Here is a 6,000-nt window from a genome sequence, read left to right as displayed (position 1 = left end):
AGAAACTCGGAAAAATCCAACCTGGGCAAAAAAAGATATTCCTCGACATGTCGTTCATATGATTATCGGGGGGACCGACATTCCCCAAGGACCCGTGATCAAACGGATAAAAATATCCGCTGCAATAGAAGGGCCGATCCGAGACCGCATGATTGAAGACACCCTTGCATTTAGAGAGGAGGATCTCGAGACCTTGACTCAACCACATAACAATGTGCTGGTAATTTCATTTCTTTTAAGCAACATTTGAATTAAACGTGTGCTCGTGGATCCAGGTAGCTCGACAAACATAATCAGGTCAAAGGTAGTAGAACAACTTGAGTTGCTCGATCAGATCGTACCCGCCTCCCGGGTCCTCCACAGCTTCAACATGGCCGGCGAAGTCAGAAAAGGAGAGATCGCCCTCCTGGTTGACATATCCAGTACAGTTCAAAACACCAAGTTCTCCGTCATCAGTAGTGACATAAGGTACAACGCATTGCTTGGCAGGCCATGGATACACAACAAGAGGTCAGTGCCCTCAACTCTGCACCAGATGATAAAATTTCCAACAAAGGATGGCATAACAACCATATATGGAGAACAACATGCGGCAAAAGAAATGTTTGTAGTTTACCATGAGGTGCGGAATCCCATACACTCCACCTCGGATGAGTTTGGGAGCGTACAAACTCCCGAAGATGATGAAGAAGATTTCCTCGCTCCTCGAACTTTCAGTGCCCCCGAAGAGTCGGATGCAACGAAATCAACAATTGAAGAACTAGAGCAAGCCGTTTTGATCGAGCATCTCCCAGATCGGAAGATATGACAGGAATCCCGCCGGAAATAATCACCCACCGATTGAGTGTCGACCCCAGGTTTAAACCGGTGAAGAAAAAAACAATACCCCAGTCCAAATTAAAACACACATTCATCAAGAACGAGGTAATGAAACTCCTTAAAATAGGGTCTATTAGAGAGGTAATGTACCTCAAATGGCTAGCCAACATAGTGGTAGTGCCCAAAAGGGAAATAAGTTAATAATGCGTAGATTATAAAGACTTAAATAAGGCCTGCCCTAAGGATTCATTCCCATTGCCTAACATCAATCGTCTAATCGATGCTACGGTCGGCCACGAGACCCTCACCTTTCTCGACGCCTACTCTGGGTATAACAAAATTCAGATGAACCCCGAGGATAGGGAAAAGACTTCGTTCATCACAAAGTATGGTACCTACTGTTACAATGTAATGCCCTTCGGGCTGAAAAATGCAGGGTCCACATACCAACGTCTAGTTAATAAAATGTTCGAGCGTCAAATAGGCAAATACATGGAAGTTTATATTGATGACATGCTAGTTAAGTCCCTGCGTGCAGAGGACCATTTGACTCATTTGCAAGAAACATTCGACATCCTCAAAAGCTACAACATGAAGATTAACCCCGAGAAATGTGCCTTCGGAGTGGGTTCGGGCAAGTTCTTAGGCTTCATGGTATCGAACAGGGGGATCGAATCAACCCCGACAAAATCAATGCCATTGAAGAAATCACGGTGATAAATAATGTAAAGGTCATGCAACGGTTGACGGGGCGGATAGCGGTTCTGGGTAGATTCATATCGAGGTCATCAGATAGGAGTCATCATTTCTTCTCTTTACTCAAAAAGAAAAACAACTTCGAGTGGACTCCAGAATTCCAACACTCCTTAGAGGAATTGAAACGATATTTGACTCGTCCACCTTTACTCCATACGCCAAAAGAGGATGAAACACTGTATCTATATCTGGTCGTATCTGAGATAGCGTAAGCGATGTGCTGGTTCGAGACGATCAAGGTATGCAATTCCCTATTTATTATGTAAGTCGGACCCTAGGGGATGCCAAAACCAGGTATCTACACCTAGAAAAATTAGCTCTTGCGTTAATAAGCGCATCTCGAAAATTAAAACCCTATTTTCAATACCACCGTATTTGCATTTTTACAACGTACCCTCTCCAAAGTAAATTGTATAAGCCCGAGCTATCGGGCCGATTGGCCAAATGGGCCATCAAACTCGGGGGGTATGATATCGAGTACCACCCCCAAACGACCATCAAGTCCCAGATTCTGGCGGACTTCGTGGCCGACTTCTCTCCCTCCCTCGTGCCCGAGATAGAAAAAGAAATCTTACTAAAATCAGGCACATCTTCCGGTGTATGGGCCCTGTTCACTGACGGTGCCACAAACGTGAGAGGATCCGGACTCGGTATAGTCCTGAAGCCGCTTACAAATGGCATAATCAGGCAATCTATAAAAATTGCAAGATTGACTAACAATGAAGCCGAGTATGAGGCTATGATTGTAGGTCTGGAATTGGTCAAAAGCCTTGGAGCTGAGATCATCGAAGTGAAATGCGATTCACTCCTGGTAATAAACTAGGTAAATGGGAGCTACGAAGTTCGAGAAGACAGGATGCAAAGGTATTTGGACAAAATCCAAGTCATATTACGTCGTTTTAAAGAATGGACCCTGGTCCATATACCTCGAGAGCAGAACAACGAGGTTGATGCCCTCGCCAACCTGGGATCATCTGTTGAAGAAGATGACCTACTCCCCAAGGCTATTATTCAGCTGTCCAAATCAGTGGTCGAGGAAGGTCATGCCGAGATTGATTCAACTAGCCTAACATGGGATTGGAAGAATAAATATATTGATTATCTGAAAGACAGAAAATTACCCACGGATCCAAAGGAATTGAGGGCCCTGCGAACCAAATCAGCCCGGTTCTCGCTCGATGAAAACGAGACTCTATACAAAAGAACTTTCAATGCCCCCCTAGCAGTATCCCTGGGGCCAGGAGACACAGATTATGTACTCCGAGAAATTTATGAGGGTACTTGCGGAAACCACTCTGGTGCCGATTCCTTAGTCCAAAAAGTGATCAAGGCAGGCTACTACTGAGAAACATGAAAAAAAACACTAAGGAAATCATCCGAAAGTGCGACAAATGCCAGAGATTTGACCCTATGATTCACCAACCCGGAGAACAACTACATTTGGTCTTATCGCCGTGGACATTCATGAAATGGGGAATGGACATCGTCGGAACTCTACCAACGGCACCAGGTAAAGCTAAATTCATTTTATTTACGACTGACTATTTCTCAAAATGGGTGGAAGCGCAGGCCTTCGAGAATATAAGAGAAAAAGAAGTCATTGACTTCATCTGGGACCACATTATGCGTCGATTTGGTATTCCTTCCGAGATAACAGGAGATAATGGGAGGTAGTTCATCGGAAGCAAAGTAACATAGTTCCTTGATGATCACAAAATCAAGAGAATCCTGTCGACGCCTTACCACCTGTGTGCAAACGACCAGGCCGAGTCCACAAACAAAACCATCATCCAAAACTTAAAAAAGAAGTTGGAAAGCGCTAAGGGAAAATGGAGAGAAATATTTCCCGAAGTGCTATGGGCATACCGAACAACTTCAAAATCAAGCACAGGGGAAACACCTTTCTCTCTAGTGTATGATGCCGAGGCTTTGATACCACTGGAGGTCGGGGAGCCAAGCGCTAGATTTTGACACACCACTGAGAGCGAACAACGAGGCCATGACTACGGCCGTCGAACTATTATATGAAAAGCGAGGAGCCTCGCTGGTCCGAATGACCGCCCAAAAGCAAAGAATCGAAAGGTATTATAACAGGAGAACAAACCTCCGACATCTCGGAGTCGGGGACTTGGTCCTAAGGAAAGTCACCCTCAACACTTGAAACACTAATGAAGGAAAGCTAGGCCAAAATTAGGAAGGACCGTACCGCATCCTCGGAGTAATCAGCAAAGGGTCCTACAAGCTCGGTACCATGGAAGGCGAGCAACTTTTAAGCAATTGGAACATTTCAATGCTGAAACAATACTACTGCTAAGGCATCCGATGGAATATTCTGAAACACCCTCAAGCTCGAGGGCCACGGGCTCTTGTAAGCATGTGTTGCACTCTTTTCCTTTGACCGCATTTTGTCCCTAGAACGGTTTTATCAGTAAGGTTTTTAACGAGACAATATCTATATGCTACCTAAGGAAGAATCAACAAGTATTCAAGGCTTCTTTCGCAATCAACCTTAAATACTAGGGGCATCCCCCTGGAAGGTCACCTACTCGAAGAAGCCAAGATGCGCTAAATGGACTCTCGATAGGAAAATAATATATGGGGACAAACGGTCGAAGAACCGTGTCCTCATAGAGCAACCGAGCCCACAACAACAAAAACGTGTATACTTGTACCAAGTAATCGAAGGAAATCGGTATTTTTGCAAAAATGGCTCCTCTGTAAAAAACGCCCCCAACACTCGGGGACTAGCTTCAAAAACTCACAACAATGCGACCCACGGGTCGGAGTTCCTAACTCATAAGCCCTCAATGAGGCAGCATCAGGATCGCAAAAATAGCTCTAGAGCCAAAAATGTCCCGAACACAAGAGGACTGGCGACAAAAACTCAAGGCCACCTGACCTCCAGGTCAGAAACTCCGAAATCGTAAGCCCTCAATGAGGCAATACTGATTTTACAAGTAATAGGTCCCGAGCCGAGAAATCCTTAACTCGGGGACTGCCGTCAATCACCATCTCCATTGACTTATCAAAAATTGAAGCCATAAGACTGCATGCGGGCAGCCTCGATCTCGTAAGACTTATATAAGGCAACAACAATACCCGTAAGACCTTAAGAAAGGGATGAGCCACACTTGTACCAAGTGACAATATCTGTAAGACCTCAAGCAAGGCATGAACAATACTTGTACCAAGTATCCAAAACTGTAAGACCTCAAAGGCATGTAAAACTTATAAGACCTTACTAAAGGCATAAACCCGATCTCAAAGTTAAGGCTATATATCGAACTTGTAAGACCCCTAAAAAGGCATACCCTCGATATAGATGCCGAAACTACTTCACTCGGGACTGAAAGGCTCTTGTCAAACACAAATGACTACGGTCACAAGGCTGTACCAGCCAAACTAACATGACTCGGGGACGCCCGACTGTCGCTATAAAATCACAGGCCTCTAGTTACTTCGAATATACTTCGAAAAGAACCGGTTAAACAGGCTACCCTCGACATAGGCAAAAGAGTTTCGACTATGTCAGCTCCAACTATAAGGCTTCGAGATACTCAGCCACCTTGCCAAACCTCCCGAGGTGCTCGATCATCGCCATATAACGGCTCACAATCGAGGTTCTTTTCGAACCGTCAAAGATTTAGGAAAACACAATTTCAAAAAGTCCTTAATGAGGGAAAAATAAAGCCTATAAAAGGTTGTACCGACCAAAAGTGTAAGAGACACTGTCGCCAGCACTAAAATCAAAGGTCATACCGACCCAAAGCATAAGAGCCATTGTTGCCAGCCTATACAAAAGGTCATACTAACCCAACGCGTAAGAGCCTAAAGGCCAACTTTAAATTCAAAAACTTGAGGGTCGAATGAGCTCGAGTCGAAACTCAATTCGGAGACTGAACCCAAAACAGTTAACTAAAAATGCCTAAGAGCAAAAGCATAAGAGCCATTATTGCCAGCCCATACAAAAGGTCGTACTGACCCAAAGCGTAACAGATTAAGGGCCAGCTTTAAAATAAAAAACTTGAGGGTCGAATGAGCTCGAGTTGAAACCTGATTCGAAGACTAAACCCAAAATAGTTAACAAAAAATGCCTAAGAGCACAAGCGTAAGGGCCATTATCTCCAGCGCTAAAATTAAAAGTCGCACCGACAAAATGTGTAAGAGCCACTGCCGCTAGTGCTAAAATAGGTCACAGTGACGCAACATATAAAAGCCAGGTCTAACCCGAGAACACTCGGGGATAGACTTTCGACCATCACGGGCTGCTCAGCAATAGGAAAAACTCGAGGGTGTAACCCAAGATCTAAGATCTCGAATCGATTATCAAAAGTATCAAACATTATTCTCAAAAGGCAAAGGAGAAAAGAAATGATAAAAAACGAAAAGCCTATTATACATATGGCTCGCAGAGGTACATTTACA

This window comes from Nicotiana tabacum, chromosome 18, assembly GCF_000715075.1.
Source record: "Nicotiana tabacum cultivar K326 chromosome 18, ASM71507v2, whole genome shotgun sequence".
Taxonomy (NCBI): Eukaryota; Viridiplantae; Streptophyta; class Magnoliopsida; order Solanales; family Solanaceae; genus Nicotiana; species Nicotiana tabacum.
The sequence above is the reverse complement of the archived record's forward strand: the minus strand, read 5'-3'. Positions refer to the sequence as shown.